We start from the raw sequence: 27,894 nt of genomic DNA, 5'->3' as shown, positions 1-27,894 counted from the left end.
AATCACGAGGACCGAGATGTCCCCAGGGTCTTGGTAATTAGATGGCAGCGGAGGAACTGCCTTGGGCCAGGGCTGGGGTTAGAAAAGTAGGGGGGCACGTCAGCAGGCTCAGCTCCAGGTGCCTCCCACCTCTGCCTCCCCTTCAGCAGCTGCCATGGTGGGGCGGGGGGGGACACCCGTCTGTGGCCAATGGTGGGGCTCATCAGACATTCTATTGCTCCCTTCACGTCCCTACCTCCTTGTTGGGCAGTCACAGAACTGATGCTAGCACCAATGGATCAGGGACAGCAGTGGTGTGTGCCACTTTCAGGCTGAAACATGGAAGACCTGCCTGTGACCCTCCAGAACTCTTGTCCTAGGATGAAGGGATGAAAAGCCCACATGTTCTGCATGATGTGGCTTCCATCATCCTGGGTCCCCAAGGGGTCCTGTGGAACAGAGGATCTCCCCCTAACGAAGTCCCTGACTCTGTCATAGCGTGACAGAGAAATAAACCTGCAGAGCAAACCAGTTAGAAAGTGGGGCCATTTGTCCCAGAGCTGAGCCTACTGTCCTGACTAACACACTGCCCCATGCAGCCCCAACCAAAGGTAAACTGGGAAATGGCTGTCTGTGCTTAGTGTGGCTGGGGCACAGGAACCTGCGGGAAAGAGATGGGCGAGGAGGCAGGACCCAGATCACCTCAGGGGCCATGTAAAAGAACTCAGACTCTGAAGGCAATGAGGAGTTGCTGAGGCGATTAAAACAGGGGATCGAGCAGAGCTCACTTTTAGGTGGACTCTCTTGATTGCTGAGAGCAAGAAAGGGTGGGACAGGTGACAGGTGAGGATCACCTGGGCTGAAATAGGGCAGAGGAGATAGAGAAGAGGAGACATGTCAGTGAGAAACCAAGCAGGGGAGATAAGCCAGCTTTCGGGCTCAAGTGCTGTGGGCTGTCGGGTGAGAGGGTCCATCACGGCTGCAGAAATCCACATGACTGACCATTAGCATCAGTCCTGGCCCCTCTGGCCATTCTTGGTGCCCTCCCTTCACAGCCTGGGGCTTGGCCCCACACCTGAGGGATGGCTCTCAGCCCAGGGTCAGGGTCAGGGGGCCTCAAGAGGCATGGTCAATGACTGTCCTTCAGCTCAGTCACTTCCTGGGCAATGACAACTCACAGTTTTTGGGTGCTTGCTATGTGCCAGGTGCCATTCCCAGCATGAATTTAACAGGCAGGTGCTACTTTGCTCCCCATTACAGATGTGGAGGTGGAGGCAGAGAAGGGAAGTAACCCACCCAAGGGTGCACAGCTTGTAAACCGTGGAGCTGGGGGTGGGGACACAGTCCTGCCCCCAGAGCCTCCATCTCCAGGTTCCTGCAGATAGCGACCATGATGAGGAAATCTCCTTCACACCCATTCTCAGCCCAGAAGAGGAGACATCATGACCATTATCACCCCCACATTTCAGAAAAGTAAAACAGGGGTGCCTGGGTGGCTCAGTAAGTTGAGCATATGACTCTTGATTTCAGCTCAGGTTATGATCTCACGGTCATGAGTTCAAGCCCCGTGTCACCTACTTAAGATTCTCTTTCTCTCTCCTTCTGCACACCTCCCCACCAAAATTTAAAAAAAAACAAACTAACTAACTAAAACATGGCTCAGGAAGCTACGTGGACACCTTTTGAAAAGAGGGCTGTTTGCCTCCATTGATGAAGCCAGCTGCTGTGAAACAGTGACAGAAAACTAAAACTCTGTGTCAGCGACCTTCTGTCCCTCTGCCCCCAACACCTCTCCCCACTCTACCCCGCCCTACCCCGCCCAGCACCTTATCTCCACTGCCAAGTTTCTTCCAGATCTGTTGTCATGGAAGGAAACTTAGAGAAGTGGGGGATGGGGCCAAACCAGGCAGGCCATCTCTCTCTCTGTGCCCACGGGATGGGCATGTGCACACATATATGTGGGTGAACTTTGTGCAAATGTGTATGCACTGGGTGTGCATGTCTGTGCGTGAGCACTGCGTTCATCCTATGTGCCCGCGTACTCCTGTGCACGCATGTGTGCGTCTCTTTGGGTATTCAATTGCATCTGTGCCTGGATGTGTGTATCTGTGCATGCGTGAATCTAAGGACTCAGCAATTCAGAGAGCGAGAGTTTCCCCCGCTCATTTCCCCCACAAGCAGGCACTTGCCTGGAAATGCAGCCTGTAGCGGGCCCTCAGCACTGCAAGGGCCCTCACCCATGGGCTGGGCCAGAACGGCTGATCTGAGCCAGATTTATCCCATGCCACCAGTCCCATCCTGCCTGGTGCCAGGCTGGGCCCACATCAAAGTCGCAGCATGCCTTCTTAGGTGTGGCCGGCCAGCCCGCTGGGGCACATAGCCGGGGTGGCATCACTTCCGCTGCTGCTGCTATCCCATGCGTGTTTAGCCATGGGATTAGGCTTTGTGGACTCCGAATTCCCTGCCCCCTCTACCAAAAGATTTAGTCATCTCTGGGTTTAACGTCCCACTGAGTTTACTTCTTAATGCCTGACAGTGGAATGGCTTGCTCCCTGCCCCATCCCTTGCAGCTCTCCTGCAGGTAAGTGGAGATAGTTGTTTCATTCGATGAGGGCAAAACTGAGGTGCCAGGGAAGCGATTTGACCAAGATCATATTAATAGGGGCAGTGGAGGCGGGAAGCAGAAGCCAAGGCTTGACCCAGGGGTCCCTCTTCCTGCCACATGCTCCTCTCTGACGTGTAGAGAAAGAGATGGAGAGACACACACAGACAGAGACTGTCCCGCCTGCCCCCAAAGGCCTGTCTTCGCAGCCCAGCCCTGCATCATTACAGGACGAGGGTAAGCTGCAGGGTGAATGAAACCAAACCCAAACTGGGTGTGGTACGAACCAGCATAATAGATTATTCATTAATTGTCTGTTCCTGGCCTCAGGGAAAGAATGAAATTATCTAATTTGGTTTTAGCCGTCGGAGGTGGGTAGGAGTCTGGTGCTGCTGGCTACCCTTGTCCCTTTGTAAGTTTGGGGTTCCACATCCAATATTTGGAGTTTTACTTTCTTTCTCTTAAAACCTGACCTTGTGGCCAGTGAGCTGCCCCCCTATTGCCTTGGGAGAAGGTCTAAACCACCATATTTATATCAGTGCAGTTAATAGAGGGGAATTAGAACCACAGTTTCTTCGGTTTAAAAACTGAAAAGATTACTGTAAGAGTAAAGAACACTCTATTTGAAGGTGATCTATAAAGACCAAGAGTTAACACAACACACAGCTGATTATGGGCGGGTCCCTCATCTTGACTCCAATCTTTGACCAACTATTACCCATCATAGGGCTTGTCCTGATCCTGACCTTGGCTCCAAACTTGCCTGGAAACCATTCTCTTTTGTCCTGAATCCTCATCAGGGCCTGTGACCCACCCCAGAAGTGGGATATCTGGTTCTGGAAACAAGGCCCAGCTGAGGTCAAGGCCCCTGTGGCTGACATAGGTCTCTGCTTAACCAGCCATTCACCTGGAGGCGTCCTTCCCACCAGGCAGAAAGAAGAAACCACAGGTCTTGGCGACTTCCTGCTAGTGAGAATTTTATCCACAGTCATTTCTGCTTGTCTGAGGCCACGCCCTGTTGTACTTGTCATTCCTTGGCACAAAGTGTCTATTTTCGTCTTCCACAGGCCAGTAACAGGGTCTGCAGTGAAAGGTTGGGACGCAGGGACGTGGAGCCTCAGGGTCTCACTTCGCAGGCTTAGTTTTCTTCCCTTTCTTCAGAGCAAGAAGAGGCCTTGTTGCTCTCCACAGAACTTGGGGGACCCCCTGTCCTGGTTTGCCTAAGGTGTAGGGTATGGGACAGGGGCATATCCCCAATGCAGGACTTTCAGTGCTAAAATAAGGAAAGTCCCAGGCAAATGGGGACAAGTTGGTCACCCCCACCCCCCACCAACCACAGAGATCTCCAGAGAACCATTATCTGATTCACATGCGATGATTTTTCTTTTTTTTTTTTTAAGTAGGCTCGATGTCCAGTGTGGAGCCCGATGTGGGGTTTGAACTTACGGACCCCGAGAGCAAGGCCTGAGCTGAGATCAAGAGTCCGATGCTTAAGCAACTGAGCCACCCAGGTGTCCCACATGCAATGATTCTATTCTAAGTCACTCATAACCTTGACTCTGGCAATTTGCTGTGTGGAAGAGAAGGCTCTAGAACCAATTTCCTAAAGAGCCCAACATCCTGAACCAGAGCATAGAACATTTCAAAGCAGAAAAATACGAGGTTTGTAAAGGGAGGTGAACCTGGTTTAATTCAATCAGCAATCTCCACTCGCTATTGGCTTAGTGCTTATTCTGGGCCAGGCCCCGTGTTGGGATTGAGACGGGGCAGCGAGGGCTGGGCAGTTCTGTCACTGCTCTCCACATGTTTACACCTCTTGAGGAAATGGCTGAGAGCAGGAAGACAGGACACGGCACGATCTTAAACTGGTAAAGCACAGGGCTGTGGACTGTGACCTCAAATGCACATGAGAATCATTTACATCGGATCACTGGGTGTGGGACCTCTGCACCAGTTCTGTCCAACACGGGGGTCTCGTGGCTTCTAAATTAAAGTCAAAATGATTAAAAGAGGGGCGCCTGGGTGGTTCAGTGGGTTAAGCGTCCGACTTCCACTCAGGTCATGATCTCACAGTACGTGAGTTCCAGCCCCGCATTGGGCTCTGTGCTGACAGTTCAGAGCCTGGAGCCTCGGTGTCTCCCTCTCTCTCTCTGCCCCTCCCCTGCTCATGCTCAGCTCTCTCTATCAAAAATAAATAAACACACACAAAAAAATATAAAATGCACCTCCTCAATCACATTACCAACATTTCAACTGCTCAATAGCCACATGTGGCTACTGGGTACTCAATTAACAGTGTATTGACAGATCATGTACACCACACCTGTGTGACTTTGGGCAGGCTAACTTAATGTATCTATTTCCTCACCAGTAAAATCAGGCACAGTAATAGATAATAGTTAACTTACTTACTTGCTTACTATGTATGAAGTATGTTCTACGTACTAACTTAATCCTTACGGCAAGTACTATTATCCCCCCATTTTTACAGATGAGACAACTGGGGGCTCAGAGAGGCAAAGCAACTTGTCCAAAATCACACAGCTAGCAGGCGGCTGAGCTGGAATTTGAAGCCAAGCTGTTTAGGCCTGGATCCACACTCTTTCACAGGGCTGTCCAGACGATTAAATGAGAGAATCCACACAGCACATGGAGTGATGTTGGGTGCGTACTGAGTGCTCTACACATTTGCTGTTAAGACTGTTGTGGTCCCTTGGGGCGCCTGGGTGGCTCAGCCAATTGAGCGTCCGACTTCAGCTCAGGTCATGATCTCGCCATTCATGGGTCTGAGCCCCGCATAGGACTCTGTGCTGACAGCACAGAGCCTGGAGCCCTCTCTCTCTCTCTCCCTTCCCCCACCTCTCTAAAGAATAAATAGATAAACATTAAAAAAAAAATACTGTTGTGGTCCCAATGTTTACAGGACACTAAGATTTGATTTAGTATGTGATAGGTACGTGTTGAAGGCCCAACATTTGGGGGATCTAAGTAAAAATCCCAAACCAGAAAGTGCAAAACAGACGCGAGGCATAGAGTTCTCATCCCCAGTGCTCACCACGTTGATGGAGGGAACAGACAAGCACCCATGAAAAGCTAACCAATAATCCATCTTGGTCAAGAAGAACCCGACGAGTGTATGTGTGCGTCTCTGTGGCAGGACTCTTGGGGTGGAAACCAGCCGCCTAGCTCAGCCGCTTGCTGAGGTGGCGGGTGGCGGAGGGGGGGAGGCTCTCGGTAGGGGTGGAAGGGAAGACAGGGGCAGCCCTTGGTTCTCTCCATTAACATAGGCCACACAGGATACTGGGGACACCGCTTCAGGGAAACCCCCCACCAGACTTCCTCCGGGGTCGTTTCAGCAGTGAAGGCAGAGGTTCCTGCAGCTAGAAGTAAAAACAGTCCTACCTCCACGTTCTCTCTGCCATGCGTACCCTCCTCTGCCCCCATCTCCCTTCCTCCAGGTCTCCGGTCCTTCTAGTCCAGCACGGACGGCTCCCCACAGGCCCCAGGAAATACAGATTGAGTCAGAGAGAGAACCAAGAAAATGCCTCTCTCCTCCTGATAAGATTAGGCCCGAAGGAGCCCCTCCTCCTGACAGCTGACACTCCCCAGAGCCAGGTCCCTGGCACCGAAGAGAGGCAGGCCACCTCCTGAAATGGCCTCCCCTCCCCTGCCCCACGGCCCCCAGCTGTTCTCCCCCTCCCTCAAGCCTCGCAAAGCATGGGCAGCCTTTTCTCTGGGCGACTCCATTTCTCCCCCACCCCAGCCCAGGGCTCCTTTCCTGCCCTCACTCTGACACTGTCATTTCCCCTAAGGCCCACCTTAGGTCCTCTCTGTCCTTAGGAGAAAGCTCTCTGCTGGACTAGGGTTGTGGGGCCCCACATTCTGCCTCCACTGCCTCCCCTCATCTCCACATCTGCTTGCTTCTCCTCATCTCCACAGACTCACCCTTTAGCCAAACTGGTTTATCTGCTCTCCCCTCAAAGCATAGTGTTTTCCCAGACGTGCCATTTTTGATCATGCCCCCTTCGCTCTGCCTCGAACTTAATCAGCCCAGGTAAGCGCATGGTTGGCACTTAGCTGGGCTCCTAGGATGCCCTTCCTCTCACTCCCACTTCCTGGGCCCAGTTCAAATGGTACCACCACCAGGGAGGAGCGCTCTCTCTCCTGTGAGGCTGCCCAGGGCAGGCAAAGAGAAGAATCAGGTTGAAATCCTGGACCTCCCCTTGTCTCTGGGCCTCAGCATCTGCATCTGTAAAAGGGTACCCTAATATCTACCTCAGAGTCTTGCCAAGGATTAAATGAGATAATGGCTGCAAACTATCTTGCAAACGTCAAGTACCAACTAAGAGCTCGGCTATGGTTGCCCTCTTCCGTTCTCTGGTCCTGCTGCCTGTGTTTCTTCCTACTTTTCTCCATCCATTCATCCAGCCACTCACCCATCAGACCGCCAAGTCCGAAGGGTCTTCCCCTCTGCTTTGCCCACACTCAGGTCAGATTCCACAAGCAGGCACCCAGGGGGAGACCGACCTGGCTCCTGGGCCAGCTTCCACTTATGCCACCAGCCTCTCCTGAACCCTCTCTCGGCATTTGGGGGAGGGGGCTGGGCCTGTCACTTTCATAGCAGGCATGCTGGTCGGGTTGGAGAATCTTGATTCTGATGCCAATTTACTCCATGACCTTGAGCAGATCTCATCCCCTCTCGGGTTTTGTTTTCTCAGGCAGGTAATATTCCTACCTTGCCCGTCTGTGAGGACGGTCTGCTGAGGGCTCTCCAGTCCACACACACCAAAGCCCAGGCAGGACTGTGAGGGTGACAGAGCTGTCACCTATCAGCTAGGGCCTATCAGCTGTCCCAGTCCTTAGTTTCAGCCTGGTACCCTTCTTGCCTGGCTCCTCTGGAGACAAAGAACACAGCTTCTTCCTATTTATTCCCCCAAATCAGGCCCAGACCAAAACTCCATGCAGATTTATTGCCCCACAATCTCCTTATCTGAGAGTTTCAAGGGACAAGGGTCACTGGGGACTTTCTAAACCCACCTTCAGGAGGTTGAAAATCTGGAGTCTCTACTTCCTCCTCACCATCCATTCCCCAGCAAAGCTTCTGAATTTGTCTTTGGACAGAGAGGGACACTGAGGCCCAGACAGGGAGAGTGCCTGGCTCAGGGTTCCACAGTGAGCAGAAGCCCTATAGTCCAAGTTCTGGGATGGCACCTGCCAGGGGGCCTGCATTCTATTGTCACTGGCTCTCGCCTCTGGCCCACCAGTCAGCTCCCACCTGCCCTGTGGCAGGGGCCTGGGGCCTGAAGGGTGACTTCAACCTGCATTACTGGGGCCCTCCCGAAGCCTGACCTGTGCTGGGCACTGTGTGGGAGAAGGCAAGGATATCCCTGGCAGGGGCTTCTGCCCCTCAGGGCTCAGGTTGATGGGAGAGGCCGACATGCAACCAGCGAGCACAATTCAGGGTGAATGGGACTGAGCAGGCTGCAGCAGGGAGGTGGAAATCCCAGGAGTCGGTGAGGGCCTCTGGGCAGGTCGGTTTGAGGCCAGTCTCAAAGGCTGAGTAAAGTGAGCTGAGCCCAGAGTGAAGGGAGGGCATTCCAGGTGGAAGGGGGTGTGTGGCGTGGCAACCACAAAGGTGGAGTCTGGCCGGCGTCTGGGCAAGCACAAGGGGGCAGTGGGGGCCAGGCCAGCAAGGTGCCAGCAAGGGCTCTGAATACCGGCTCAAGGACTTGGCCCTTGAGACCACGGGAAGATGTCAAAGTTTGTAACCAGGGGTGTGGTGAGGTGAGAGGTGCTGTGTATTTAGCTCCTCCTATTAGGTAGTTAGAATGTTTGGCTGGAGAAAGTATTTTCTTTCCTCCACTTTGGGCTTGTGTCTAAGGAAGAAGTAAGTGTGTGAAGTGGGTTTTATTTCCCGCCCGGCTCCAGTTGGCTGGAGGGGCTGTGGAACACGGTGAAGAGGAAGAGGGTGATGGTTCTGAGACTCGGGAGGAGGCGCCTGGGTGGCTCAGTCGGTGAAGCGTCTGACTCTTGGTTTCAGCTCAGGACATGACCTCATGTTCCTGGGTTCGAATCCTGTGCTGTCAGCGTTGAGTCTGCTTGGGATTCTCTCTCTTCCTCTCTTTCTGCCTCTCCCCTGCTTGTGTTCTCTCTCTCATTCTGAGGCGGGGGGGGGGGGGGAGGGAGGAGAAGATCATGCCTGATTAGGGGAGCGTGCAGAGCCACCGATTTGCTGGCCAGGAGTCAAACTCGGCTCTGCCTCCCCAGGTCTTAGCAATTTGATTCAGCAGTGGAGCCAGGAGGCCACATCTCAGCAGCTGGGGTTTTACCTCAGGAGATAGCTTCCTTTCTTCCCTCAACCCACTTCGCTGTTCTAGGAGTCTCCAGATATGACTGAGGGGCTGCCTGTTTCCTGCACATGCCGGGACAGCCCAGGACTCCATTTCCCAGCTCAGCCACACACATTGGAGCCGCACACATTGGGCAATTCCTTCCTGCTTCTCCCTCCCCTGCTTATTAACGTGGGGATAAACGCTCAGCTTTAATCAATTCTTTAGGTACTGGCTGCAACAGTGGCCAGGAGAGGACCGTGAGGCCACCGTCTCCCCGTTTCCAGCCTCCCTGAGCTCCCCCCAATCATTTGTTCAGACTGGGCCTGTGGGCCAGGGAGCACAGGAGTGAGGGTGAAGGGGACAGGAAAGATGTCAGCATCCCAGGCTGAAGACGTGCTTCTGGCCCAAGACAAACTCTCTGTGGGGACTGGTGACAGTATCTCAATTTACACTTTGCGGGATGATGTCTAGCAGTGGGTCTCCACCTGAGAGTTCATCAGAATCACCTGGAAGGCTGATTAACTTCCAGACTGCTGTGCCCATCCTAGAGTTTCTGATTTAGCAATTCGGCAGTGGAGCCTGAGAACCTGCATTTCTAACCATTTCCCAGGTGACAATGATGCAGCTGGTCCGGGGACCACTCTGAGAGCCACCGCTCTACAACCCTGCTCAACGATCTGCACAGTCCTTCCCTTTCACTGCTCAATTCATTTCCACCTTGCGGGGGAGGCAGAATTTACATCCGCCTGAGGGTGGGGAGAAGTACCCCCATCTCATGGATGCAACAAGCTGTGCTCAGCTCAGAGCAATTTTCTGAGGTTACACAAATACACAAAGATTCCATGAACACACAACCACTTCCTAGCTCAGGGCCACTTGGGGCTGTGATTCTTGGCTTTCTACCGCTCACATATTCTCAATATACAAACATGGGCTGAGGTCAGCACTCAAGAACCAGGCGGGTATTATGATGACAGCTTCACTGTCTCAACAGCAGGCACTGAGGCCTGCTGGTCAAGACACAGGCTTCTGAGTCAGAGACCCAGATATAAACCCAGACTTGCTTTCTGTGTATCTTGGAACCACACAGGCACTTACCTCTTTGTCAGGTTGCTATGAAATGGGGCCAAGGCTGAACAGAGCAGTGAGCCTTGCACACAGTGAGTCCTCAATAAATGGTAGCGACCAGAGGGCCCAGACAAGAGCCAGGGAGGGATTTGGGGATAGATACTAAACCTCTCTGTCTTCTCATCTGTAAACTGGGGTCAGTAACAGAACCTAACTTATAGGGAAATTGCAAAGATTCAATGAATTTATTAATTTAAAATGCCTCAAAGCCATGCCTGGCATGGGGGAAGCTCCTACACACGGTCCTTTTTGTCAAGTATGATAATTTTAGCACCTAACGCACACTTTTCATTAATACGTGTCAGCAAAACCGTCAAAGAATACATTAGGCTATTGTGACGTCAAAATTTAAAAACCAGGGACTCCAGGGTGGCTCAGTCAGTTAAGCGTCCGACTTCGGCTCAGGTCATGATCTCGCGGTTTGTGAGTTCGAGCCCCGCGTGGGGCCCGGTGCTGACAGCTCAGAGCCTGGACCCCGCTTCGGATTCTGTGTCTCCCTCTCTCTCTGCCCCTCCCCCCCGCTCGCTCTCTGTCTCTCTCCCTCTCAAAAATAAATAGACATTAAAAAAATTAAAAATAAAACCAAAAATCCTCGTGGTGCTGGTTGTACAACAGTGTGAATGTGCTCCATGTCACAGAACTGAAGACGGTTACGATGGCAAATTTTACGCTATGCATATTCTGCCACAGTGAAAAAGGAAGAAGAGAGCCAGCAGCACCTAGGTATCACGGCCCGGCTCTCGGTGCACCTTTGGCCAGCTCCACCTCTGCTTCTGCTACACCTTCCCTGACGGGAGTGGGGGGGTGGGGCTGGTCCTCCTGCCCCAGTGGAGGTCACATTCTTTCACTCCTGGCCACTCAGGGCAGAAGGGGTGCTGTAGGGTGCCTCATGGCTCTCCCAGGTGCTCTCAAGAAGGGCCCGGAGGACCATTCCCCGGGCAGAGGGGCGGCTCTTGCCATCCACTTCCCTCCTGCTCACTGTCCCTCTGTGGAGTCAGCTCCAGCTGCTCCTGGTGAAGGAAAAATCCTTGTGGGAGCAGTGCCTGCAACCGGGACTCCCTCCGGTTTCAGCTGGGAGCTCCGCTCTGTGCAGGGAAGGTACACAGACATTCTGAGACCAGGGGCCCCGCTCCAGGATGCTCTGCCCTCATTTGCCGTGTGACCCCACTCACGTCGTTGTCCCTCTCTGGGCCCTGGTGCTTGTCTGTGCAATGGGAATGTGTGTCCCTGCTTGTCACCCTCCTGAGGCCTTGGGGAGGCTCTGCAGGGGGAGTGGAGGCAAAGGTGTTTTGTTTCTTTATTGCACGATGTGACTACACAGAGAGGCAGCAGGGATGGTGACAGACACGGTCGGGGACCACCTACTGGGCTCGAACACAGGCCTCACCACACACCCAGTTGGGACACCTTGGGCAGGCTCATCAACCTCTCCAGGCCTCAGGTTTTGTCATCACGAAGCGGGATGGTAATAGGAAATGAGTTCATACCTGACAAGTACTTAGAACACTGCCTGGCACATGGCAAGTTCAAGATAAATTCAAAATAAGCAATAATAGCAACTTCTACTGAGTACTCACTGTGAGCTGGGCACTGTTCTAAGGTATTTGACTGTATTGAGGGATTGAAATGAACCTTTAGCAAAAATGAATAAGGTGAACAGGACTTACAGACTAAACCAGAAACACAAAGTGTCCGTGTCCTTTCTTTCTCCTCTAAGTGGCAATACTTAAAGATTTAAGTATTAGATCTTCACAGTCTGGAAACAGAGAAAGCCTTGTGTCCCTCTGCCACCCGCTTCGTGCTGATTTAGAGTCTAAAGCTCTAATTCTTATCTAATCTAATTCTTAGCCAGGCACACTAACTCCCTCTCTCAAATGATTTTATTACATTTGGGGCAAAAAACAGATGAAGTATTTCAAGACTGCCCAGTGTCAGGGACCCAGGTGGGCATCCAGCCCAGCTCTGTCTCCCTTTCCACACCACTCTGTCTGAAAAGTCTGAGGGTCCCGGCTTGTACCATTCTAGTGATGGAAAGCTCACTCCTTCCGGGGACAGAGCAACTCAACTGTTTGTTACACTTCCTCCTTCTACAAAGAGGAAATCCACAATTTCCCCTACTGCCCTCTTCCATCCCTTGAGCCCCACCAACCACATCCTTTGCCTTTGCCCCATGCCAACCCTTCAGAGATCTGAGGCCCCTGACCACGTGCCTCTGGGATGGTTCTACTCAGGTTGGGGAGGTTTTTGTGTGGCTAAGTTTCCTAACTACTCCCCATTTTGGTCACCTCCCCGTTATGCTCCAGTGGGGAGCTCTCCATCTCTCACCCAGCTCGGAGCCCAGACTGTACTCAAATCCTCCAGATGGGGGCTGAGAAACACTCAGAAGAGCAGGTCCCCCCAAAGATCCCAGATTCACTTCTTAGAATAGCAGCACTGGCCAGACCCCAAGAACTCATGGGGTGCAGAAAGAGAAACTGAGTCAGCTTGCCCAGGGCCATCCATACAGGGAAGAACCAGGAATGGGATTCAGATTTCTGGCACCTGAGCCCAGGAGAGTCCTCTAAAACATGAAACAAAGTTTCCTTTGATCCTGTGTCTGGATACCGCACCAAATATTTTCTTTCTTATCTGTGTTGCTGTCCTCAGAGGGACAAATTCCAAGGATGACAGGGGAAGAAAAATCTAATTGTGAAGCTGGGGGGTCATTCACCCTAGCTGGACCCTCTTGGAGGTCAGACTTTTGGAACGTGGGCTATATTCCTCCAGTGTGTGGTTTAGGCTAAGAAAGATGGGGCTCCTTAGGTTCAGGAGAGAAGACAGACCCCCAAGTCTTTGCTGCTAGAAAGGTTAACACGGCAACAGCCCCACAGTGGGAAAGGTAAATCGGGGCACATCGACTCACCCTACATTTTCCATGTCTCCAGCTGGAGACAGACCCTGTGCTGGCATCTGTGGGCTCAAAGGTAGCCATGGGGTGGCTGCCCTGGGAACGGGTAGAAAAACGGAGAAATCACACCTCACTTGAACAAAGTTTGATCACAAATGTGGTGGTTTGTTAGAAGTGGCAGCTGCATAGAAAAGGACCAGGAGGTTAGAGCAGGGGGACTTTTTTTTTTTTTTTAATCATATGCTCCTTTCAAAGAGAAAAAAAAATGAGTCCCCACCCCTGCCAATATTTTATATTATACACGAGTAACTACCATTGGGAGCTGTGAGGCACAACATACACATGAAGCAAGATTCATCATTTTTTTTTTTTTTTAAATCAGGTCTGTATTTCTTTCTTTTTTTTTTTTTTAACGTTTTTTATTTTTGAGACAGAGAGAGACAGAGCATGAACGGGGGAGGGGCAGAGAGAGAGGGAGACACAGAATCAGAAGCAGGCTCCAGGCTCTGAGCCATCAGCCCAGAGCCCGACACGGGGCTCGAACTCACGGACCGCGAGATCGTGACCTGAGCTGAAGTCGGACGCTTAACCGACTGAGCCACCCAGGCGCCCCAGCAAGATTCATCATTAATCAGAGTGACTGCAAATTTCAAATAATGTCCCTCAAATTTAAAAACACCTTGGGCTGACTTCTCATCAGACTTGATTAGCTTGTCATTGTTTTTTTTCCCCTTATCTGTGGCTGTCGATGGAATCTTGCTGGAAACCCAAGGGTTAACCTCTTGTCAGCTCTTACTGGTATTATTAGAACCACCACCAACCAACCCACTGTTCAGATGGGAATCTTGTAAAACCACTTGTCCATTTTGTGAGGATTCGTTTAGTTAAAACTGGTTAGTATAATCCATAAATCCAATCTGGATTAATTAGTCTGGATTAACCTGGATTCATTAACCAGGTTAAATTAATTGTAATAAACTGCCGAAAACAAATCAAAGAGTAGGGGTCATCCTTTCTTAGAGGGCTCTCCCCCTCTCTCCCGAGACTTCTGGAGACATGAGGCATGAGGCTGACACCCTGAGTGGCGTCAGCAGGTGTAAACCTGGGAAACATGAGCAAAGCTGAATGATTTTCCCGTCAGATATTATTTTTTTCCTGCACCCCAATGAGCATGCACACCTCACTTTGGAGGCCACCAGAACAGAAGCTGGGGAAACTATCAGAGAGGATTTTCAGGCCGCATAGGACGGTAGAGATCATCTGGTCTAACCTCACTTTTCAGATGAAGATACAAGGATTCTGGAAGGGATGTAACTTGTCCAAGGTCACCTGGCTGGTCAGTAGCAGATCCCAGAGAGAACGCAAACCTCTAGTTCTAGATGCTGACACTGGATGCTTCCCTGTCCTGGCCACAGTCCAGCCTCTTACTGGGCCGTTCGCAGGTCCCTGCACCTCTCAGCCCTCTGCAGCTGTGTCCCCTGTGGCATGAATCACTTGCTGGCTCTGAGGGTGGAGTGCGTCCCAGCAAAGTCACAAATGCTGGCACAACGGAGGGACATGTTGCTGTCGGCAGGCCACGGTTCCAGGAGTTACTCTGTCTCGCTCTGAAGCCTTGGTTCTGCATCTGTGAAATGGGACCCATCAAACCCAGCTCACGGACTGCTGTTTGGGTACCCCATGAGGTCCTGCTGACATCTGCAGGCTGGGTAGTAGCCCCTGAGGGGTGTTACTTCTGTCCTTACACTCTGGAAGGTTTTGTTTAGGGGGCTGAGATCTGGAGCCTGAGAATTCTGCCTCTGACTGCTAGCTACAGCCCTGCATACAGCAGGACCTGGACCTGGAGCCTCTGCAGCCCAGTGGCCCCCCAGGTGTGCCCGCCCAGGCCTGGTGTGGTGGCAGACAGCTGTGGATCTGGGTCCTGGGCCTTCTGGGGCGTGCCTGAAATCCCGCTCCTGCTCTACGGCTCTCTTCCCCCCTACTCTCATCCTCCCCACCTCCCATAACCTTCTTGCCTCCTCCAGACTGTCCTTCTAATCCCTCTCTCTGACTTCTCCTAAGCTGAGTCCCCCCTGGGCTACCATGAGACGGAAGCATCCCCTATTCCAAAACCTTCAATGGCTTCTCAGTTGGGCATTCAAAGCTGAGATCTGAGGGGTAAACCCAGAAGAGAGGTGGGGCAAGGTGGGGAGAGAAAATGGGGGCACAAGGGCAGTAGGCCTGGGTGCAGACAATAGGGGGTGCATTTCCTATAGAGAACTTAAAAACAATAAGACCGACTAAAAGTCTGACTTTTTATTATCATGATATGCCTGCAACTCTAAACAGTGTCAATGAAAAAACACTCTTCCCTGCCAGGGCAGGCTGCTCCCACCTCCTTGCCCTTGGCAACTGGCCAGTACCTGATACTATTCCCTAGATTGAGCCAAACTGGACCGTATGTTCGCTACATCCCCAATAGGCTCAGTATCCGCCCCTTCCCCAGCCCTCGGCCTGTGCGGCTTCTTTTGCCAAAAAGTCCCTCCCTCCTCTCTGCACGTTCAGCTGCTACAAGGCTCAGCTTAGCTGCTCCCTCTTTCAGAGGCTCCCCGCACACCTTCCCTCCTGCCTGGCCACGACCCCCTGCCTAGGCCTCCTGACACCCAGCCCAGGGTGTAGACTCAGCAGCAGTCTCCCCGTGGAAGACCGAGGAAAGGAACCACCCTCTGAAATCTGGGACCCACAGCACAGCACACCAGGAGAGCCACTTCCTTGCTGTGTGACCTCAGACAAGTCCCAGATCCTCTCCAGCCTCAGTCTCCCCCTGTACAAGGACCATGTCATCTCCAAATGACCTTCTTTCCTTGTCCTCAGTCACGCCTTCTCTTGGCCATACCCTGCACTCTATCATCATGTGAAAATGTGCCACCCGCTTCCATAGTCACTAATTCAAGTGCCCCCTTGCTGGCCACAACCTCCCCACCTTCAGCCTCCTGTCACCTGCCAGATGTGAGCAGGCCTTCGTCAGCACCCCTGTTAGGTGCTGGTTCAGGCCCAAGGAGAGAGCCCGGGACCACAGACTGCTCTCCAGAGAGACATAAGCCATTTGGCTCTGCCTTGACTCTGCCACCAAGCTTGGATCCAGCGTTTCTGAAAGGCCAGCTCCCGGGATGGTGTCTGGGCCATGGGACATCCATCTGCCATGATGCCTGCTTCCTGTGCCCAGTAATGCGGGACACTGTCGTACAGCCTGCACCTGAGACACGACCCGTCACTGGCCCCCCTCTACCTCCTCCCCACCTGTCTCCTCCTCTCTCCTCCCACAGGTGCCACGGCCCATCACCTCACCCTCACCCTGAAACCTTCACCCACTGACTTCTTTCCCCATTATCCAGCACAACTCTAGTGCCGGACAAACCAGCATACCTACTTAGGGCTGGGGAAAAAACAGACAAAACCCAAACAGGAAGTGCCAAATGGGGTGACGGCTTTCCCAGCGCAGCTCTTCTCTCTCCAGGGCCCTTCCTCTGCAAGCCAGGTCTTGTGAGGGCAAGGGTGCAGCCAGGCAAGCCAGACCCCAGGGGTCGCCTGTGTGGCCTCCTCCTCCTTGTACTCAGAGCCAAATCCATCACTAATGCCACCCCTCCCAAACCTTTTAAACCATCCACTTATCTCCACTCCCACTGCTACCAGCTGCTCTCACCTGCACACTTAGTCTTACCTACCAATCATTTTTCCCCCCAAAGATGTCAATCTGAGCATGCCACTCCATGGCCATTACTCCAGGACCCAAAGGGTCTGGCCCACTCCACCTCTCCAGCCTCCTGTGCCCAGGAATCAGAGCTGTAGACACTCAGTGCTCTTAACTCCTCAAAGGTCCACCCCCTTCAGCCTCAGGGCTGTTTCTTCTGTCCAGCATGCTCCCCTTCCCACCTCCACCTGATTACTCGTATTCATCCTTCAGATCTCAGCTCAAAAGTCCTTCCCTTAGAATAGCGTTCTGCAGTGACCCTGAATTACACACGTTCTCGGCTCAGCAAGCTTTGATACCCTCTCTTTTCCCCCAGCCACCTGTTCCAGGTTTTGTGGGACTTTAGGATTACTGCTCATCTTCTCTGGTCTGTGAGCCTACCCGGGCAATACCTATGTCTGTTTTGCTCTGCTCCGTATCCCTCGCACTCAGTAACCAATACACGAATAAAGATCTCATTTAAAAAAGTTAATTGAAAAATAACTTTGTAGGAAACGAACGAATGGGCCTTTCTGGGTGAGACTCTAGGATAGTCTGTGTGGGGCAGGTCTCTGTGGTCTTTCTCCAGGCGCGTGGGCCATAGGTCAACCTACTCTTCCTGGTAATGGTTTTAACAAGGATGAGGCTAATGAACCAGCCAAAAAGCTCTCAAAGCTCTTTCCTGTCCATTATCTCCTGATTTCCCCTCTAGGACTCCCCCATCACTCATAGCCCTGGGCGTTAATGACCAGTCCACTGGGGCATTTCTGAACTGGAATATGTTTACTCAGCAGTGTGAACACTTTCTTTTTCTCAAGGGCCAGGACTCAGGACTCTTTTCTTTGTGGGGTGGGATGAGGAAAAAGTGATGGAGTCTAGTTAGAGCAGGGTTCAGATCCCAGTGGCTGTGTGACCTTGCAAAAGTCACTTAACCTCTCTGGGACCCCTGTCTTCTTATCTGTAAAAAGAGGACAAAACTATCTAGCCAGGAGGTTGATACAGGATTAAATGGATATATGCACATTAAGAGCCTAGTTTGGGGCCTCCTGTATGTCATATCTAATTGATTCTAAGACACACAGTTTTTTAACATGTAACATCTCTGAAACTGGGATGCAATTTATAGTTTAACTGTCTGCTGTTTTTCTTTCTTAATGGATTTTAAAATAATGGTATATCTCATAACAGAAGGTACTCTGCATTTAACAAAACATGACAATAGCGGGGCGCCTGGGTGGCGCAGTCGGTTGAGCGTCCGACTTCAGCCAGGTCACGATCTCGCGGTCCGTGAGTTCGAGCCCTGCGTCAGGCTCTGGGCTGATGGCTCGGAGCCTGGAGCCTGTTTCCGATTCTGTGTCTCCCTCTCTCTCTGCCCCTCCCCCGTTCATGCTCTGTCTCTCTCTGTCCCAAAAAAAATAAATAAAAAACGTTGAAAAAAAAAATTTAAAAAACAAAACAAAACATGACAATAGCTTAGTTTCTTTATTTCCTTTGCAAAGAGACGGGAAGGTGTGTGAGCGCCCCATGGACCAAAGACCAAGAAAGTGCATCATTGAGGGAAAAGGGTCTGCTGGGGTCTGGCATACTGAGGCGGGACCCTGAAGCATCACAAACTCTGAAGATAGGCCCTTCCCTAGCCAGCTGGCCCTCCGGATCTGTCCCTGCTGTCCCGGTCCCACTCAGGGGGTGGCCCAAACTCCAGTAGAATCCTAACCTTTCTGGATCTGACCCTGTGCTCCTGCTGATGTAGCCTGCGGTCCCTGGCTTGTGCAGTCTGGTCACAGCCCTAACAGTGCTTACGGCTGCCTAAAACCCCCAGTCTTTGTCCCAAAGAGTCCTGGAACCTAACCCAGAGACTTCTTCTTCTGTGACTCCTTCATCAAGCCATCCCTGGAACTCTGCTCTCAACTGTCCTAGAAGGCCAGCAGGGGGGTGTCATTCAGGCCTCATCCAAGTCCTTGGGTGCCTCGGTAAACCCTCCAGCCTGGTGAGGTCAGACTGTTATACTATCTACATTATATTGTAACATATATTACATACAGAAAAATTGTTCTAGAAATGAATGTCAAATAGCACATAAAAATTTCAAATATAGAAAAGACAAAAGTGAGAGTGATAATCAACCAGCTTGATGTGTGTCCATCTGTATCCGTAGTCACGGTGCATAGATATATTCTTCTCCCACATTCAAACCCTAACAGGCTCAGTCCCCACACACAGTTCTCTTCCTTGCTTTTCCAGTTAATGTGACCTTGCAGACCACCCTCCTCATGGACGGGTTTCTTCTCAGTGATCTCACGGCACTCCCCTGTCCTCCATCCCTTCCCTTGGCAGGTGCCTTAGTCCACCTCAGCCAGGTCCCCAAGGCCCGGCCCATGCTCATGGCCTCATGGCTTTCTGCAGATACTTGTCCCCCTTCCATGGGAAAGGGCTGTGATTGGGTCACGGCTGCCCTCAGGCCTCCTGGAAGCAAAGCCACACCCCAGTACAGAAATACTCTTGAGCTCTTAAATCAAGGGGTGCGAGGTAAACGGAAGCTGTCTGTCCCTGTTGGACTTCGACTGGAGGCCTGTTAAAACAGACCAGATGTCCTCTGAGACCCCGAAGGATGCTGGCCCTGTACTTCCTAATCCCAGCGGGCTCCAGACATCACAATAAAGAACAATGAACAGGTGCTTGGGGCATTTTATAGTTCAAAAGCACTTCCATGCTCTTTATCCAATTTTGAGCCTCACAACCACCCTAAAAATTAGGCAAAGCAGGTATTGACATTTGAGCCATTTTACAGATGAAGAGACTGAGGCTCAGAGAGGTGGGCCATTTACCCAATGACCTTCTTTGCTTTCCTCCCCTCCAGAGTCTGGCTGACTCTAATCCCACTAACAACCCAGCTCAGACATCACCTCTTCCAGGAGCCTTCCCCACCTCCAGCCTCACCCCAGGCTAGGTCAGATGCCCCTTTGAGGGCCCACAGCTCCTGGGTTTCCAGGAGGGGGGGTGGTGAAATACTCTCCTCACTTTATGGGTGAGAACAAGGGGCATAAAGAAGGGTCAGGACTTGCCTACAGAGCACATTACTGGCCAGGTCAGGTCTCCCTCCTCAGAGGTATGGCTTCTTTCGTTCCACTGCGTCTTTTGCTGTCTGCAATCTTGGACTCCAAGCCACTGCCCGAGGTTCATTTCCGTCTCCTCGTGCGCTGGCTGGGCCTTACCTGGTTCAGCCAGGTGTGAAGGGGAGTGTCGTGGAGGGGGATCTGGTTGGGGCAGGCTCAATTCCCCAGCCTGACCCAACACCCTGGGGTAGCCTTAGAAATAGCAACAGCGGTTGGCCATCTACTGAGCACCTCCGTGTGCCCGCACTTTCCACCTACACCTCACTTCATCCTGCAGCTGGCACCATTATGATGCTGTTTTGCAGGTGGGGCGGGGTGGGCAAGCCCCTGGCCCAAGGCTCACCTGGTAGCTGTGCTGGGACTGGATGCCAGGACTGCATCCCTAGCAGCAGGCGGCCCCAGGAGTTTGCTGGCACCAGAGCCAAAAATAAATGCACAGTCAGAGTACAAGAGACAACTCCCAGGGGGCCTGCAGGCCTGGCACAGCCCCAGCCTCTCCCTCCCCATCTCCTGGCCACCTCCCATCCAGGGCCGGCTGGAGGGATGAGAGTCTTGAGCTCAGGGAACACAGGCCTGCCCTGGCAGTCCTCGGCACTCCCTCTGGGCAGGGTCACGCCGCTTGCCAGCCCCCTGCAAGCTCTGGGCTCAAGGCCAGGCTGAAGGCAGCTGTCACATCAACCCTGCACAAGTTCTCAGCATCCTATTTCTTATTCGAATGGGACCTCACATATCTGCTCCCAACTGGGTGAGAGATGCTGAGCAAGGCCCTGCCTTTCACTGGGCCTCACTTTCCCCATCTGTGAAATATGCTGGGGTGGGGTGAGTGTAGGGGTGTGTGTCTCAGTGGAACCCCCCAACTGACATTCCAGGTAGCACAGCACAGTGATTAAGACCCTGGACACTGTAGTCCGATGACACGGGTTCAAATGTCGTACTCTGTGCAAACTGCCCAGCCTCTCTGGGCCCCAGTGTCCTCATCTGTAAAATGGGGACAGTGGTAGAAAAAAGACAAAGTAAATACACCAAAATATTTATATTGATTACCTGAGATGAAAAGAGAAGGTATGAGTAATTTATTTTCTGTTTTCCTTTTTTTCTAAATTCTCCATCACCATCAAGTATTTATGATAGAAAAAAACAAATATGCTTTCTTTGTAAATTAACTTTATTGACAATATAATATGCCCATTTTAAAAAGTAGTAATAATAATGAGACTATCTACCCTCCAAGATGCTTTGAGGATTGAATGAGTTAATGTATGTCAAATTTTAGATGGTGCCTAGAGCATAAGAAGTGCTATTAAATGTTTATTACAGGGGCGCCTGGGTGGCTCAGTCGGTTAAGCGGCCGGCTTCGGCTCGGGTCATGATCTTGCGGTCCGTGAGTTCGAGCCCCGCATCGGGCTCTGTGCTGACTGCTCAGAGCCTGGAGCCTGTTTCAGATTCTGTGTCTCCCTCTCTCTGACCCTCCCCTGTTCATGCTCTGTCTCTCCCTGTCTCAAAAATAAATAAAACGTTAAAAAAAAATTTAAAAAAAATGTTTATTACATAAATAAGCCTAGGACCAGCCTGGCTTCCTCCTCCTCCTTCTGCTCACCTGGGCTGGACCCCCCTTCTCACTCCCAGCACTGAGCTCGCGGATCCTCTGCCCCTACATTCACTGGTTCACTGCCGGGGCCCAACTCATCACCCTGGGTCTGGATTATTTCCACAGCCTTCTCTCTGTACCCCAGAGGAATCGCACTGACACTCAAATTTGGCCATGCTCTTGCCTTGGCCTCCCATGGCTCCTCAATGCCCTCTACTAAAAGATCTAGCTCCTTTGTGAGACACTGTCTTAGCAAGCTACTTAATGTCTCTGTATCTGTGTATTCTAAACTGAAAAAAGGAGTAAAAGAGTACCCCCCTTGGGGCACCTGGCTGGCTCATCGGGAGAGCACGTGACTCTTGATCTCAGGGTCGTGAGTTTGTGCCCCACTTGTTAAACCCCTATGGTTTACTTAGGCCTATTTATTTAACAATACCCACCCCCCCCTCACAAACTTAGAGGATTCCTTGATGTACAGGGCGGGGTCCACAACCTGACCATCAGTGGTGCCTCTTACCAGTCTCCTCTGTCTTCTCTGTCACTCTGTTCTAGTCTGCTCTTCCATGAACATACCAGGCATGGTGCTACCTCAGGGCTTTTGCACTGGCTGTTCCCTCCACCTGGATGGCTCCTCCTCCAGAAATCAGCCCAGCTCACTTTCTCACCTCCTTCCAGACTTTGCCCAAAAGTTACCTTCTCAATGATCCCCCTAGCCACCCTACTTAAAATCGCAACCCCCTCCTTCCATTCCCGGTCACACACTCGAAACATACTCCTGTGTTTTACTTGTCCTGTCCCACTTATCACCTGCTGCTTTACTTTTTGCTCATTGTGTCTTTTTTCTGTATTAGATTTTAGGTTTCTTTAGGACAGATTTTTTGGTCTATTTTATTTACTATCAAGACTCCTGCTCCCACCCCAGAGAATACCTAGCACAATGTAGATGCTTAATAAAAGAACAGTTGAATAACTAAATGAATGAATATAAACCACTTAGGAGAGAATCAGGCCAGTGGTAAGTACTCAATAAATACTAGCTGCTATTACTCTTATTGATTCTTCAAGGCAAGGTTCCCATGCCCTTCCTCCTGGACATCTCCAAGCTCAAAATCACACTTTCCTAGTCTCCACGGTATCCTGCCAATCTCTCAATTATGGCAGGGAGCACAGTGCTCTTCAATGATATCTTTTTCCATTTAGGCTGAAGTGAATGAAATTGCCATTTCTTGTAAGTCAAAAGCAGGCAGATATTGGCCATTTCACATAGTTCAACCTAATATATTTCTCATGGCAGCCTGCAGGACTCTGGGGGGCACCTCAAGACCTAGTACTCAGTAGGTACCCCATAAATGTTTGTCCAAAAAGTGAAGTCACCTATTCCTGGCCCTTCATACTAGGTGGGACTGCAAACACCCCCAATCCAGTCTGAGGGAGAGCAGTCACAGCCTATAGACTTAAAATAGCCAACAGAGGATCTTGCTGCATTATCTCCTGGTCCTCCGGAAAAATCTCTGTCCCCTGATATCTGGCAAAGAAAACAAAAACAAAGCTATGCTATATTCTAAAACAATCCAGGTTCTGGCCATTCAGAACTAATAAAAGTCTAAGGTTGGATTAAGCCCCGTCCCGGGTGGAAAAGGCTAGCTGCTTACCTCTAAGGGGATTCATTTAATGATGGGGGAGGAAGGCTAGAACATTCTTTGGTTATCACCACGTTCACTGTTCCAATACAGGATTCAGTTACAGAGGTCTGTTAGGTCCAGAAGGCAGGTTGTCAGAGCTGAAAGAAATTCAGCAATCCCTCAATCTACCCCATTTCACAGATGGGGAGAATGAGGTCCAGAAAGGGAAAGGGACTGACTCAAGGTCACACAGTGGGGTACATGAAGAGTTCATCCTGGTATCTATGCCTGCTGATGTTAGTCTTGTGGTCTCTCCTCTGGACCACACTGCTTTTACGTTGGCCAGACGCCGGCAATGTAAGCTTTAGCGTTACTATTTTTTAAGCTGTACTTTTCAAATGAAATGTTTATTAAACCTCAGATAAAACACCAAGAGCTCCACTATAAGAAAACTGTTATAAATATCAGCATTACATTTATCATTCTACATAGTTACTTCCTTGGGGTAAAGTCCTCAAAGTAGAAGTCTAGGGGCAAAGGGCAGTTAGGATCATTTTCACAGACTTTTGTAACAGGCTGCCAGATTGCCCTGCAAAATTAAATGCTGCTGGAGAATCCCCACAAAGAGGTTTAACCTTTTGCATTTATTTTTGCTAATTCTATAGGAATAAATACAGGCTGCTTTCACTTACCATATACATGGTATGCGTTTCCTAACAAATAAACAAATACTCTGGTCTTAAAATCAGGATCCCTGGGCTTGGCTACTAGTTTGCTGTGTGAACTTTGACAAGTCACATCCCCTCTGGGGCTAGGGGATGCCTATCTAGACAAAGGGGGGTTTGGAGAGATGATCTCTTAAGATCCCTTTCTGCTTGGATATTCCACAATTCCACAGTACATTTTCAGTTATTAGCATAGGATGACTTTTTAATAGCCAGAATTTGCCATGCCCCTAAATCAGGCCAAAATGGGTGCCTCTTTGCACTAGCTGAGCAGGAAAACAGAGCCCAGATCATACATACCTAGAGGTGAGAGGAGACTTAGGTAGCACTTAAGCGTGTGCATTGGAACTACGTTCGAGTGACAGCACATATACTTAGTCTGTTTTTACAAGGGGGTAATAATACTCATTTGTGGTCTAGCTCCAGGTTCTGTGAGGCTCCACCATGACCAGAAGGCACAGTCACGGTCACTCTCAGTCGGCCTGAGAATCCCAGACTTGCAGTCAAAGGTAGCTCAACTCCAGCAAGTGCTCATCCAGTCTCTGCTCACATACCTCTGATGACACAGAGCTCACCACCTGCCCAGGCAGCCTCTCCCTACTTTTGGCAGTAAGAAAGCTCTTGGGCAGGGGGCAGGTCACGAAGTGGACAAGAGAGACCAGACGTGGTTCTCAGAAACTACTCCTTCAGTCAGGGCAGGCAACAGGAGAAGATGGGGAAGAGGCACTGGAGGCAGGGAGGCCTGGAGGGGGGCTTCTCTGGCCCTTCCTCTCACTCCAGACCTCTAAGGCAGCTGCTAACCCAAAGGTGCTCTAGAAGTGCAGGGAATGCAGGGGACACATTCCAGTCCTGATGCAGGTGGGTTCTGAACAAGCCCCAGGCTGACCACTACTTGCTCTGGGGCAGACACCTCAGCTCCTGCCTCTTGCCTTTGCGCGCTTTGGCTCTGGCAACAGAAAGAGTGCTGGGCCTGGGGCTGGTCAGCCTGGAAGTGAGCAGATTTAAGCCAAATGATACGCCCAGGGTGGAGGAAGAGGAGTAAGATGTGATCTGTAAGCCCAGAGCAGGACGAGAAGCTTCCTGCTGTTTACAGCTAGTAAGATCCCCAACATAAGAGGTGTGCAATGGGGAAGCAAGACCTTCCAGAGGGGATCTTACCGAGCCACTGAGCCAGAGGCCAGAGATCTTTTTCACCCGGAGAGCCTAGAGCCACAGTCCTTCATACACATACTCAACCCCACCCAGACACAGCTCTCTCAGCACTGTCACGCCTCTGAGGTCCACCCCCCCCCCCCCACCAACGTGATCCAGCCCTAGCATACCTGGTGGGGCAATGGAAGGGGAAGAGGATGTGCCACTCCATTCTCTAAATCCAGGTTGGTTCATGGGTCTAGACCAGGCAAGTCTGCAGCTGATGGTCCCATCGCCCCCCAGTGAGGCCTCCCCCCAGCAAGGCCGACTTGGCGGGCCGACACTGACCGCCCCACCCTGCACGCCCAGGCGGGCTCCATAGGCATCTCCGGCGGTCGCCCCCTCCTGTTTCCCGTATGGGGAAGCTGAAGCCCTGCAGGTCACCTAGTCAGGAGGGGGAGAGTCCAGACAGGGTTCCAGAGGGGCACCCAAGCCACAAGGGAGGCCTGTTGGGACCGGCTCGCCACACCCAGGGTGAGCGGCCCTCACAGCGGGCGGGAGGGGTGGGCGGGTGCAAACGGTGCAGATCCCGGCCCTTCAGCCGTCGGGAGCTTGGACCTCAGGGCGGCCTCTCCCAACGGCGCGGCGCGGAAGGAGCCACCATTGCGCCCGCTATCCCAGTGGGGAAACTGAGGCCTGGAGAGGGCTGGTGCTTTGTAAGCTCACGCGGAGGTGCTGGAAGTCTCGTCCCCCGCGCCCCGCCGGGTCCCCCGCGGCTCGCCCAGCCCAGCATCCCTCCCAGGGCGCTGCAGCCGGGAGGCGCAGCGCGCACACATCGCGTACCGCGGGTAGGCACGGCTGGCAGCGCGGGGCCGCCCTACCTTGATGACGGCAGCGCAGGTGGCGGTGGCGGCGGCGGCGTCCGGCTCCGGCTCCGCGCTCCTCACCGCCCGCCGAGTCCCCACGCGCAGCTCCGCCGCCTCTTTCCCCCCGCGGCAGCCGGGAGGGCAGGGCCGATGGGCGGGGCCGGGGCCCGGCACTAGCCCCGCCCGTGCGCCCCGGGTCCGGGAGCACCCCTCCTTCCCCACCCTCCGGACCGCGCTCCTGGCCCGCGGGGCTGGTCTTGGGGCGCGCGCACGCGCACAGAACAGGCGCGCACACGCCGCAGAGATTGGGGCGGGCTGCCCGGCGACCAGGCGGAGGCTGGGGCCCGGTGGACCCACCGCTCCCTCGCTTCACGGCACGGGGCAGGGGACTCGACCTCCCGAGCCTCCGTTTCCCCCTAGGTGAAATGGAAACAGTAACTGTTCCTGCCTTCGAGTGCTGTTTGAGAATTAGATGAGACGACTTAATTTACCGGCCCGCAAAGTGAGCGCACAGAGCCCCCCCCCCCCCCCCCCCCGCCAGGGGTGGCGCTTGGTAGACCGCGGCTGGTAGAGAAATTCTTGAGGCTTCCCTTTCGGCGGGGACGCAAAGAGCAAGCAGGGAGGGAGGTTCTGTAACGGGAGGACTCCGTTCTCGCGGCAGCCAGGAGGGGGCGCTGCCGCCCAGGCCCGCTGGCTCTCGGGTTCTGAGCACACTAGGCAATGGGAGATGGTGAGGCCCCTCCTTTTAATAATACTACCACCTAACACTTACTGAGACAGGCACTGTGCTAGGCACCGTAAATGAATTACCTCACCTCACCGTCATACAAGCCTATGAGGTTACACTATTACCAATTTTACAAATAAGAAAGTTGAGGCACAGATTAAGCACCTCGCTTAAGATCACGCAGCTATTAATTCAGCCCCAGGCAGCACGGCTTCCAAGTCCAAGCTCATAGCCACTTCACCACAGCAGCCCTCTTGAGAAGAGCTCTTTGTTTTGTTCAGTCGTGTAACCCGGAGCACCTAGAACAGTACCCTGCTCAATTTTTGAGTGAACGACAGAATACTGTGTACTTTACATATATTATTTCATTTAATCCTAGTAACCCTTGTATTTAGCCGCTATGATTACCCCCATTTTACAAGTAAGAAGATTGAGACTTAGAGTGGCTAAGTAAGTCGGGGCTCGGGGATATATCCTTGGCAAGAATAGCCAGGGCCAAAGCCTGCAACTTATTCAGTTCACTGGGCCACTCTCCCATCCAGAGTCCCCTCCCCACTCCCCCACTCCCCACCCCTGCAGTGTGGCCTTCAAAGCCAACCCCACTGTGGCCCTGACCCAGGCTTCTCAGAGCTGGACTATTCAGTAGTCCAGAGGAATGCGTGCTTCAGGTATCAGCAAGAGAGTCAAGATATTTGATGTTTCAGAAAAGCATATGGAGAAACCAGAATGTTGTAGGAGTTCCTTATGGCTCAATATTGCCTTTATCTTTAATTACTCCTGGTTGTGGGCACCACAGCCTCTCCAAGGCTAAGGCATCTGAATGTCCTAATTCATCTCACCTGCATTCCCCCCATCTCCCCCACACATACCTCTGTGTCTTTGCTCACATGGTCCCCTCTGCTAGGAATTCTCTTCCTGTATCATCTCCCCCTGTCTAAACCGACACATCCTTCTTTCCACGTTCATCACCGACACACCTCCCTAGATGCCCTGTGGATGAGCCCTCCCAGCCTTGTGCCTGCATTTCTCCATCCTGTGCCATGATGATGGGTGGCTGGGACTGTTTGGGAAAGGCTGGTTTGACAGCGACCCCTGGGGGCCATGGGCATATGGACTGATAGGAAGTCATTGGAAGCCTCTGCAACAGACACAACCTGGGATCCTTTCTGGGGATGCTGCATGTGTGTGCACCTGTGTGTGTGGGGGGCAGGGGGAGGGGGTGGTGGTGGTGGTGGTGTCCTCATTCTCCTGCTCCTTCCCTCCCCCAGCGCTGGTCCATTTGAGGAAGGTTAACCCTTGATCATCTTCTGAATTGCACACATGGGGAAACTGAGGCCAGAGCAAGGGTCTGGGGCCCTAGTTAGAAAACCACACAGTAGGTTTGGCTTCAAAGTTGGGCCCATCTGCCAGCACCTTACATTGGGCCTTATTGTTGATTGGGATAGCCAGGAGACCAATGCCCCCTTCCTTCCCTATATGTCAGCATGG

General features: G+C 52.1%; 1 protein-coding gene across 2 annotated transcripts in view; it reads right to left on the bottom strand.

Moving 5' to 3' along the window:
• Nucleotides 1–25,829, bottom strand: part of CORO2A (coronin 2A) — a 57,018-nt gene extending 31,189 nt beyond the window's left edge. Inside the window, exon 1 of one of the 2 annotated variants that reach the window (XM_058694804.1) lies at nt 25,695–25,829. The gene's annotated coding sequence lies outside the window, so the exon portion shown is untranslated. Of the gene's footprint in view, nt 1–25,656; nt 25,673–25,694 lie in introns of those variants that run through there. The other variant, XM_058694805.1, reaches the window with a different exon arrangement.
• Between the last annotated feature and the right edge of the window lie 2,065 nt (nt 25,830–27,894).

Source organism: Neofelis nebulosa, chromosome 12, assembly GCF_028018385.1.
Source record: "Neofelis nebulosa isolate mNeoNeb1 chromosome 12, mNeoNeb1.pri, whole genome shotgun sequence".
Lineage (NCBI taxonomy): Eukaryota > Metazoa > Chordata > Mammalia > Carnivora > Felidae > Neofelis > Neofelis nebulosa.
This window is presented reverse-complemented; position numbering and strand designations above follow the sequence as displayed.